At 34.1% G+C, this 12,112-nt stretch overlaps 1 long non-coding RNA gene across 1 annotated transcript; it reads left to right on the forward strand.

Annotated features, from left to right (window-relative positions):
* The first annotated feature begins 4,104 nt into the window (after window positions 1-4,104).
* LOC307114249 lies at window positions 4,105-11,752 on the forward strand. The gene is made up of 3 exons (XR_013814962.1): window positions 4,105-4,201; window positions 10,670-10,760; window positions 11,624-11,752. It is a non-coding gene; the product is annotated as an uncharacterized lncRNA (long non-coding RNA).
* Window positions 11,753-12,112: the final 360 nt, after the last annotated feature.

The raw sequence follows: 12,112 nt of genomic DNA on the forward strand, positions 1-12,112 counted from the left end.
CTTTTTGTATTCATTAAATTCCTCTTTACATTTTAAAGAGAAAGAATTCATTGGGAGCCTACTCGGCTCCTTTTTTAATTCCCCAGGAATCATGGGAAATGTTTTCTTTAGCCTTTGAACTTTCATCTATTGATTAACGCTGCATTTAGGCTAATGGGGGATCTTCCTTCCAACTGACTTTTTTTTTTTTTTTAAAGAAAGTCCCTTTAAGGTTTTGATCCCAGAAAAGATGTGGATACTTGACCCAGTTGCTAATGAGGGGCTGTATAATCTCCAGGATCCTCTAGCCCAAAATAGCAGGACGCACTATAAAAAGTACATCATAAAAGGCACTGGTGGAATGCTTTTTGCCTTCACAGGCTCTCCGCGAAGGATGGGGCTTTCTAAGGAAGTCAGAAGCTGGTCTCCTGCAGGCACGTGCAGCCCTCAGAGCCAAAGTGGGGAAGGTGAGGGGCCTTGACAGTGAGGTCAAGAGACAGAGACAAATGTCTGGGGTGTGCAGGGAGGGCTGCGAGGGGAAGAGCAGGCCCAGCCCTCAGAGGGCCACCTGCAGACTCCGCAGAGACCGCCTCTGTGCCAGGGACCAGCTCACCCCAAAGTGTGTACTTCACCAGAATGGGGATCAGGCCCGCCTGACAAATGGGAATTTCACGTGACAGAGCTGAGATGAGAGGCTGAAAATAGGAAGCGTGGGTCTTTCCAGGCTGCTAGGTAGACACGGTGAGGAGTCAGCGTCTTAGGAGAGCCACAAAAGCAAACCTGAGTGGTTTCCACGCACAGAAATCTGCGGCAAATGTGTCATGTCTTTTGGATACAGGCGGTGCCACCTTAGCTCTTTCCCTGATGTTGCAAATCTTCATGTGGGGAAAAAAGGAAAGAAAAAGAAAAAGCTTGGGGAAAAGGGCTTATTGTGCAGTGCTCTATCAAAGAGTTCAAATTGATCATCACTCTAGAATTTGACCATTCCAGCTAAAAAAGTAGTTGAAGACACATCAAAGTATTTCAAGGACACTAGCATTTCCATAATTTAGCTATGATAGAAGTAAGATAACTTATTTCACTGAATCCATTCATAATCAGTATTGCTTACTAGTATAATCTGTGCTACCTGGTATTCAGGTGACACTGAATCCCTGTAAAGTCCACGTTTGTTAAGGTCTTCTTGCCCATATAAATAAACTCTCCGAGCCCTGGCCATTATTATTATTATTACTATTACCTTTGAGCTATTGTTTGACTAGACTTCGTGGTGTGGTAATACTTTTATGAGCTAAAACATTAGTGGTGTCAGTGGGTCCCTAATAGACAGCCTTTGTCAACCCCTTAATTTTTCCTCCCACTATTCACAACGTTGGTGGATACGTGTCTCTGGATAAAACCCCCAGAGGTCTCCTGCAAATTCTTTTTCAATACAACCAGATCATTGCAGATAATTGTATTACACAGTGTATCGATCCCAAATCGTTGTGCACCGGAAACATCTGAAAAAACATGATTATAGCTTTCTGTTTATTGTTCGTACATCATATAAGCAGGCTTTTGTGTGAATCACCTGTAAAAAAGGCAAGGTGGAAACATCAGAGAAATTACCTCTTTACAAGAATCTATTGATCACTTTAAATCAAAGAAGTATGTTTGACATAAGATTACCTGCCAGTTTGAACATTAGGTACACTATGTTATAGCCTGGGGCAGTTGTAAGTCTGACAAAGGGATTGTAAATAAAGCATGCAGCTGTGAGCGCCTCTGGCTTGGGATCAACTCAGGCTCAAGTCCAAGGCATAGGTAAACTCGAAATAATTTACCCCTTTTTAACCAGCATATAATGAATTAGAGTAGACTCTTAGGAGAACTGTGAGGCATAAATCTCTTAGGCGTTTTGAAATGGCAAACTTCACAGAAAATTCACTTCCTGTAGAGTTGATAAAAGGTATTTTCTGTGTGGTTGCCCAAGTTGACTAAAGTAGTCTTAAAGTCAGTCTATTGGTACAAGCAGATTCTTCAAAAAAGGAATTTGCTGACACATTCTCATATCTATAATTATCTGTATGTGGCCAGATTGCTCAAAGTCCTTTTAAACTTAACAACCACCAACCTCTCCATTTCAATGTCTGAAAATTCTCCTCAAAACTAATTTTAAAAGTTGTGGTGTAGTTTTACTTTTTTCAAAAGAAATCTATATTGTGAAAGGTTAAAAAAATCATATAAAGTAAAATATTGCACTTAAGCTATTCATGCAACTATATGAAAAATACTGAAAACATATCACTATAAAGATATTGTTTTCATTTCATTGCATTTTCTTATTGGTTGAGAGCAGGGACTGCTCTAGTGCCTTTACGTATCTTTTAAGCTTGAAGAATTTTTTTCCTTTAATTTTGAAAGCAAACTTGTAGTGAATTCTTGATTGGATTTCTCCCCCACACCCCTACAGTGTTGGACATGTATTGAAATTATTAAACATTTAACTCATTTGTTCAGAGAGAATTCCATGTCTTTGGAATTTAATAAAGATGAGCTCTGGGTGATGCATTCTTCCTTGTTAAATATTTAGCTGTTTGCATTAGTTCTGTGGTTTCCTAAGGCACAAATTTGAACTGTTAATATATAGCACATTTAAGCTATAAAAGTAGTAGGTGCTATAATTTCTTCTGGGGCAAAAGTGGTCATTTTGAACACTTGCAAGAAAACAAAGCAAAATGCATGCATATATTTAGAAAATATAAGCCCTCAGTTGCTCAAAATCTATAAATGAGAAACTGAGAATCAGGTTTTCTTAGATCTGACTTATGAGGGAGACATCATTCAACTTCAAAGATGAGTGATAGATGCAGAATATTTATATAGAGTATCTTTTTTTATGAGGTTGCTGGTAAAAGATACCTCTGATGTAAGATGTTAATACCTTAGTTTCCAACTTTATTGAAACTTAATATAAACACCATATTTTAGACATGAAATGAGAATCATTAACAGGGAAGATTATCTTTTTATAAAAATATAGCCTTCTCCATTTCTATTTATATGGGCTTGGGGATTCTAAAAGTATTTTTTCCCCTTCATTTAAGACTGCAAGATTAAAATGACAGATTTTCATAAAACACCATTATCTTCAATGCAATGGATTACACATCCAGTTAAATTTCAAATTATCTTAAAAAAAGCACTGTATACTATAATATGTATAAATATATATCCAAACATATGATTAAAAACTAAAATAAAAACCTGATAACACTTACATTTGATGGTCTGTATTTGAGGCAATACATAAAAACCCCATATAAACACTTTTATAAAAAGGAAATATTCGAACAAAATGTACAGATATATGACTCTAGAAATACGGTCAACAAAGAACAAAGGAAAAATGTCTTTGTCTTAAATCACTTATTTTTTGAGAGCTTGAAGCATACAGCCTAAGACTTCTTTGGTCTAATGAAAGAGTGCCACCTATTGGATGACCTTGAAAAAGTGCTTAAATTTCATACATATTACTCATGAAAGCAAATCAGTGGCAAGCCATCATTTTGACATAATTTATAACATATCAGTCTTTGTCTATGTGAATATATATGTATATATATATGTACACACACACACACACACACACATATATATATATATACATATACATAAATCTGAGATCTATGTTAAAGAGAAAACATGAATGCTATATACTAACATTATTCTTTTATTAATGTAGGAGCAGAAGTCTCCCAAATAAGCTCAGCCAACGTTGTCTGATTAGACATCTAATTGTTGAATTGAAATGCTTTATAAACTTGAGATTACCACCATGCATCTTGTATTCCTTCATACATACCTTTGTTTACTTGGGCTTTAAATGAAGGGAACTGAAAATTGAATGCATGAGCTTGTATTTTGACAAGAAGGATCTGTTTAAATCTTCGTCAAAGTTGCATTGCATACAATTTAAACCCAAAACAAAAGGGGAAAAATACATGCTCTTGGCTTTTTAAGCGGCAATGTTCTTGTTTTATCTTTCAGCCCAAGAACTTGCCAGTCAAGATGAAAAACTTCTTCTAATGGAATCCAGCTTGAAAGCTACTCAAGAGCAGCTAACTGAGCAAATAGCCGAAACAGTTCGCCAAGAACAGAACAGTAGAAAACCCCAGGCAGAGCCGAAGACAGTGACAGAAAGGATTATGGCCTCTGAAGAAGAAAAAAGTGATTGCAAGTGAGTTGTTTTTGAGTATTTCAGAAAGTTTTACTTTACGTACTGAAATCAAGTCAGTCCTTGCGACTTTAGTGGCTTAATATTTAACTCTCCGTGTCTTGCAAAAGGTTATGTGTAAATGTGCTAGCTTGTTCAAGGAATTGTTGGTTCCCAAACAGATAAACTTTAGATTTGCAATGTTTCTTAACTGAAATGGCACATGTTGAAACTTGTAACTGTCATATTCCAGATTCTAAATAACGATGTGGCAGTCAGCTTTCTTGTTAACTATCAAGAAAGGGTCAAGGTGGGAGCAAGAGGGAGAATGCAGTGTTTCCGCAGCATCTATCTGCCAATGGTCTTCTCTTTCTATTGCTGGAGTCCAAAGGTTACATATGGCTCTTGTTGCCTTTCTTTTTTGTTCAAGTAGCAGCTCTAAGCAAGGCACTATTAAACTGAGAGACGCTGAGAGCAGAATTTTGGGTCAGACGATTGAGGCACGTAAGGAACTATGAAGAAAAGTAATAAAGATCCGTGCTGTTTTGAAAGGTTCCTGAAAACTGTTCTTAGTGAGGCACCTTGTATTCAACCTGTTTTCATCTAAATCTTTATGTAATTATTATACCTGATCCGATGTTTTCAGATTTTATCACTTGCTTTTCAAATAAACATAATATGGTTTCATTTTTGAGTGCTCTGATAAAGTACTCTATCCTCTCTGATTTTTGCTTGATTTTTTAGTCTGTTTTTTTTTTTAAAATAATTATGAAAGTAGCATAGCCCAGATGAATCAATCCCCCTGCCTCCCCCCACCCCTCTCTCTCTCTCTCTCTCTCTCTCTCTCTCTCTATCACTTTATTAAAAATTACACTTTACTTACCGAACTTTGGTTACATTGAGTAATCATAGTTAAATAAAGCACACCATTTAAACTTTTTCACCCTGTCACTCATCTCTTTGAACACAATCCTGAGGCCAAAATTAAAATGTGCATTTGATATTAACTGATCTTTGGAAGCCAGCTTCTAAACTTACATTACTTACTGCATATTTTGATATATCTATCAATAGGATTTCAAAATATTACGTGTGATGAACGTAAGTAAAATTTTTTTTTGTGATTTATAGTTTGTAATGTTAAAAGTAAAATATTTGAAATTGTTCATGAGGATTTTATTTCTGTTTTAATCTAATGATTTAATATTATAAGGCACTAAAATAATTACACAATCTAGGGTGACATTTTACATGCTTCTAAATAAAATTAAACACTCAGATACACCCTGTTTGCAATTAATGTTCCTTTAGTCAGCTGCCAGAACTCAGACAACGAAAAAAGCCACATTTAACAAATATTAAAAGGTAGAAATTTGTACCAAGGATTAAAAGCATATTGGGCAAGTTTCTTTTGGAATGGCTACAGTAATGTAGTATTGTTAGAAGTACTATTGTCTTTTTAAAAAGCTTAATTATATTAGAAAATAATATGTTTAAGGTATATTTAGAGAACAAAAAATACATAAAAATGGTTTTGAACACTAATATAAAACTAATGATAGTGTGTGATATTAACTTAATGTTATTAAAATAAGGCCAACATTTTTCCTACAGTTAAACATCACTAGAAAGGTACATTATTCTGTATACGCACAAAAAATATCATCTTTAATCTAAAAACTGGCATGTAATGACCTGCTTTGAACCTCAAATTTTATCAGTAAATAAACCAGTGATTCATCCAGTTAGATTACAATGAAAGCTCAAACTCAATTTCTCTATGCTTGATCTAGATTCATCCATTTTATTTTCCGATAAAGCTTGATCGTGATAGTAAGTACAATATTCTCTCTTAATGTGAAACTGAGAGCAAGGCATATACCTATCATGCAAGAGAGTAGTTAAAATTGTATCAGACTTACAAAAATCTATTTACAATGGTTTTTATCAATTAAGTATCTTAAAGGTCATAAAATTTTAAGTACAGGGTAGGCATAAGTATGTGAACAGTTGTAATACAAATAAATAATATAATCATTAATAAATAATAATGTCGAAATAAACTGTGTTGCACACTTACAACTGTACAGCTACTCTTGCTCACCCCTGTATTATTATGACATGTTATAAGAAAATGTTATGGTTGAATTTTAAAGAGACTGATAAATGATTATCTTCAAAGCAATGATGGTGTCTTAGGAGAAACAGCTTCGCCTTTTAAAATACAGCCTCAACATACCTTGTCACAGGATAAGCTGGTACTAGGCACATGTGTCTTACCATGAAAAATATATAGCACTCTTTAAATGTGAAATGAAGTCAAAGCCTTATGGCCTAGCAAACAAAAAGGTTGGTTTATTTATTTACGTTTTCGCCTCCCTCAATCGACAGGTGACGTGAATTGATTAAATTTACCAATTGATTCAGTCCTGGGCAGTGCCAGGCCTCATGTTGTGCACCACTCAGAAGAAAGAAAAGGCCCTTCAGGTGTCACAGACAGGACAGGACAGCACTGCAGTGAGTCTAATTCTTTTCCCACCACACCCTCAATGGGAAAAGTCCTGGGGCTTTGGTGCAGGGATGCAGAGGGAAATGCATGGAGCATAAAGTTGAGGTCAAAGGCTTGAGGGGTTCTGAAGTTCAGAATCTAGAATTACAAATTTTTCTGCCAAGAACAGAGGACCGCACTAGAACAAAATATTCTGGGACTTGTTTTTTTCAAAAAAGAGAACCTTATTTCTGGAATTATATATTTTTTATTTTACAAAACAGGAAGTGAAAAAATCTGAAACCTGATTTTTAAAATGCAGGACTAAATCATAAAAATAATAACATGAATATATATTTTAAGGGACCTGATGCAATCTGAGATGTACACCAGGGCCCTGCATTTATCTTTGGGCCTAAGTGACTTTGTGATAAGTAATTATCTCAGGGTAATTTTCTTTATTCATTACTTTGGAATAGTCATTCAGAACTGGCCAGGTTCCTATGCCAGTAAAATCTAGGTTAAGTCATGTATTAACTAAATAAGAAACAGTTAAAAAAAGAAGCACACAAAAAAATTGGCAACCAAAAGCAAGATTGTTTTTAACATTAAAATATGACCCATAAGTTATTGGTTCCATAAAGTGGAATTTTTAAAGAACACGGAGGCTTTAGATTTTATTTTCCCCCTCCTCTTTTTGAACTAAATGTAGAGAACACACGCCATATACTCAGTATAAGCCTGTTACACTTGAAAGATTTGTTCTGAATGTCCAGTGGGAACCTGGAAATCGTAATAATTTGTAGTATCGATTGAGCGAAGCTATGCAGCTGCGGCCTCCGGTGAATAGACAGGAATAGACATTTTATTGATTAACTTTTACAGTCATATTTTCAAGACTCCGCTGCAACATAATTTTCACTTCCCAGCTTTGTGTTGCTGCATCATGAAACTTGAATTCTTCTCTCTTAACATTTACCCACTTGAGGAAAAAAGTATGGACATGTCTGGCCAGGGTTGTGATCTACAGAGATGCAAAACTTTCTGGAAAAGGATTTCTCTCAAATGCTATTCGGCCACAAACACTAGGAAGGAACTAACTGCTCATAACAGGTTTTGGAAATATCATTATGGCAACTATTAGGTAATTAAATGTCTTCATATTTTCCTAATTCTTTTCATGTTCAGGAACCTTAATTTTCCTACCCTCACTTCACACAGGTAACTATGAAAATGCATTATCTTGTGATGGACTGTTTTTATTCATGTATACTTTATAGCATTTAATGTGAGTAGCAGGAGAAAATTATTGTAATAATAATCTATAATATAGTCTGAAATGAAAGGTATTAAATACTAAATAATTTTGGCCAATAAGTTCAAAGTATGAAAATGTATATATGTATATATGTATATATATGTGTATATATACACACACATATATATATATATATATATATATATATATATATATATATGTCATATTTCTCTAGTCCTGTGAGAGTTTTAAACAATTGTCTAGGTAAAAAATGTACTTGCACAGGTGAGCATATTGCAAATATTCTGTGTATAATCATATGTTTATGTACCTCAAGTTTTTTACTGCTTGAATGGTTTGGTCACTGAAGCCAACTGTAGATCTTATATTCTAGTATACATATCTGGAAAATATTTCACTGTAATTTTATTCTCGAGCTGGTAATGGATATATTTAGAATTGGATTTGAAAATGGCAAGTTTTTAAAAAACAATGACATCAATTCCTTTTATTAAAATCACACCTGAATTTCTTTTATTTATGACTTTGAAAAATGTAATGTTAGAATCAACTGATTTAAAGATAAAATTCAGGAGCTTCATGTGACTACACCAGCCCAGAAGATATGATATATGATTAAACTAGATAAAAAATCTAGCAACAAGTTTTAATGGTTATATAATTCATAGTCCATAAAGTTTATGCCTTAGTGACTTTTAGAAGTGTATTTTTATTCTAAGATCATTGGTTCTGAAATTCATAGATTTGATTTTAAAAGTATTCAAAGCATTTTATATTTCTAATTTACTTCTCTTAATTCAAAATAAAAAATGGAGTAAAGCATTCAGTCTTAGTAATGAGGGTGAAACTGATAAACTTTTCTCATTATACACATTGAATATTAAATTTCTTATGATAGTCAACAGGTTTATAGTTTGTTTTTATTGATTTCTAAAGATACACAACACATATTTAGAATTTTACTTTATTTCATGGAGTGCTAATTTATTTTATAAAAAGTCTTACAAGCACATTTATGTGCAAAATATATGTGTAGCCAGCACTTGTTGAACTTCCACAGTTATCACAATCAATATAGCACATTAATGTGTGTCAAGATTTTTCAGTTATTAAAATATATGTAACTATGTTTTTCTTCTAATGGACTAGGTCTTTTATTTATAATGCAAAGGTGTTTGAATAAAATAACTAGTAATTAAGCCTTTCCTTTTTCATATTATAGGAATGAATAAAATAATGCATAAAAAATACAGGGCATTTTATAATATGTGTGGATCTTAGAAGATTCTCATCTGTATAATAAAGTATGTGTTTAAACTTATTTACTTAAATAAGGGATGCAATTAAGACAGATCAAGTAATAAACATAAAAAAGAAAAAAAAAAGTCTGAATTGAGATTGATTTCAACGTAATCCTGTAGAGGAATCCCCACGTATTGATCAATGTTAAAGCCCATGCATAGCACTTAGAAAGATAAAGTAAGCAAGGTCAGATAATCAAAGCATTTAAATAGTAAAAACAGCAACTGCCACTGTAGACTGCTAAAATAAATCCATAATACAAATTGCTTTGGCAAAAAGTGGATGAGCAGCTGATCTTCCTATTGAACTCGGATACTGTTCAGTGACCACACTGGGAAGAGGACTGGGAGGAAGGCCTTAGAGATCGATATTGAGTGAGATGTAGCACGGCTTCATCTTCAGCGGGAACGCATTACAGGTGTGAGAGTACAGACATCTTCAGGAGATGTCATCGAGTGGAGACTGTGTCACACGGTTGGAAAATGCTCTCTGTGACTGATAAGGCCACACAGTCACAGAAATGCTTCCTTAACAGTTTCAAGAAATTGTTTAAAAGGGGTTTCAAACAACTCTCAGATTTGGAATTACAGAAAGGTGATGCTATGCTAAAATGGTGGAACAACTACTTACCAAAGTAAATTCATATATCTATAAATATGTTCTACATAAACCCATGTCTCTAATGCATATTTGGGATATCACATAGTCATGTGATGGTCGTCCCTGGTCCTGTACAGAAGTATAAAATTTAATGCTAGTATAGGGGGTAGAAGAATGATTTTTGGATTTCATGGAAATGAAGTCCTCTTGCCCTGATCGGTTTGGCTTGGTGGATAGAGTGTTGGGCCGTTGACTGGAGGGTCCGGGGTTCGATTCCGGTTGAGGGCAAGTACCTTGGTTGTGGACTCGATCCCCAGTAGGGGGCATGCAGGAGGCAGCTGATCGATGCTTCTCTCTCATCGATGTTTCTAACTTTCTATCCCTCTCCCTTCCTCTCTGTAAAAAGTCAATAAAAATATATTTTTTTAAAAAAGAAATGAAGTCCTCTTGTTGTGAGTCCCTTTTTAAAACTGGTTGAAACTTGGGGAGTCCTATTTTTAATGAGTGTTTGAATTCTACTGGCTAATTATATTCTTGGCTCTAGTGAACTCCAATGGGAGTTTTCAGTATGTAGATATATGATCAGCAGAATTAGGTTTGACATAATTAACTACTTCTTTTATTTACTTCTTAACTACTTTTGTTATAAAATGTGAATTTAACTTTTACTTAATGAGACATCTTCATGGCTATGATGATGTTTTGTGGAAAGTAGAACAGGATGGAGTGTGAGGACATGCCATTATATTGTATTATGGAATAAAGTGGTTCTTCAGTCAAAATGGACAATAATGCAGTTGACATATTCTCTCCCTTGTCTCAGGTTCCCATACGTGTCATCCTTATGTCATTATCTCTTTGGAAAACTTCTAAATTCATCATCATGTTCATTACATGAGTAGCATTATGTCTTGGTAAGTACAACAATAGGATTTTCTATGCATATTTTTCCTCCAGGTATTTTTCATGGACTATAACAACAGTCTTCTAACACTTGAATGTAGTGTTCAGAACTTTGCAATAGTACTGATTGAGAAATCTTTATTTACTAAAACCTTTCAATATTGAAACTCTCAATTAAGTTACATAAAGAACTGAATGATTTTAATTGTGTGTTTTTTCCCCAAAAATAGAGAACTAAAATGAAGACTGGGTTACATTTAACACAGAATTTTCATATCAAAATGAAGTATTAAAATCAGACTCCAGGCTTAAAAGTTGCATAACGAAGACTTAGTGTTTTTCCATTCCTTTCTTACCATAATGAATAGTTATTTACAACTATTGTAGCTTCCTGTTTGCTGTATGAATTGCTGATAGCAGCGGTTTTAATGGTAAAATTGTGAAACAATATTCATAGTTGTCAGAAAAAGGTCATTCTATTTGCATTCATTAGGAACCTGGAGGACGGTGCAATGTGCATTTCCTTTGGGATGTTGTAGCTATTGATTTATACACAGCTGTAGGAAAAATTAATTAGGATTATATTTCACTTATTACTGCAGGCTGTGTAATAAGAAAGAAAAACATTTTTTTTTTTGGTTGGGAAGTTGAACAGAAAAACCTAAATGGAATCATTGTTTCTTAACTCACAACTACTTGATCATATGATTTTTCTTTTGTAATCTGGTTAGAGGCTTAGTGCATTCATAGAAATTTAATTAGCACTTTGAAAGAAAAGGAATGTTTTAGTACACATCCCATAATAATAATGATAATGCAAATTAAGCAAAAGACACATTTCCCCCTTGTTAATTGAAACTTTCCTTTTTCTCAGCTAAATCAAAGTGGATTTGTCTACTGTGAGTTTGAAGGTTTGGGGAAGCTTTTGCCAACAGAGTTAAATCAAAAAATCAAAGAGGGACCAAGATCAGGTGCATTCTCAAGGTGAAGAAACAGATTCCAGAATAAGAGTTTTAGGAGGAAAACAACGAGAGAAAAGTTTACCTAATTTAGCATTTTTGGTCTCAGAATCTTTATAATTAAGTTCTTCTGTGAATTTAATATTTCAAATAAACTGGAATGTGTTACACTGACAATATTCTCAGTTAGTGTGATAATACTAGCTTTTGGTTTATAAAAATATATTTGGCTTCTTTCAATGAACACTATGTATACTCTTAGTGGAAAAATATTGAATTCAGTTCTCCACGTAGTTCCTATGTGACACATGTTTGAGATTAATCAAATTGTAGTCACTTCTAATTAATAGCAGAGAATAATTTTTGAAATGGGGCAGAACCAGATGACAAAGGATAGTTTGTAT

The sequence above is a fragment of the Cnephaeus nilssonii genome (genome assembly GCF_951640355.1).
Source record: "Cnephaeus nilssonii genome assembly, chromosome: 18".
NCBI classification, from domain to species: Eukaryota; Metazoa; Chordata; class Mammalia; order Chiroptera; family Vespertilionidae; genus Cnephaeus; species Cnephaeus nilssonii.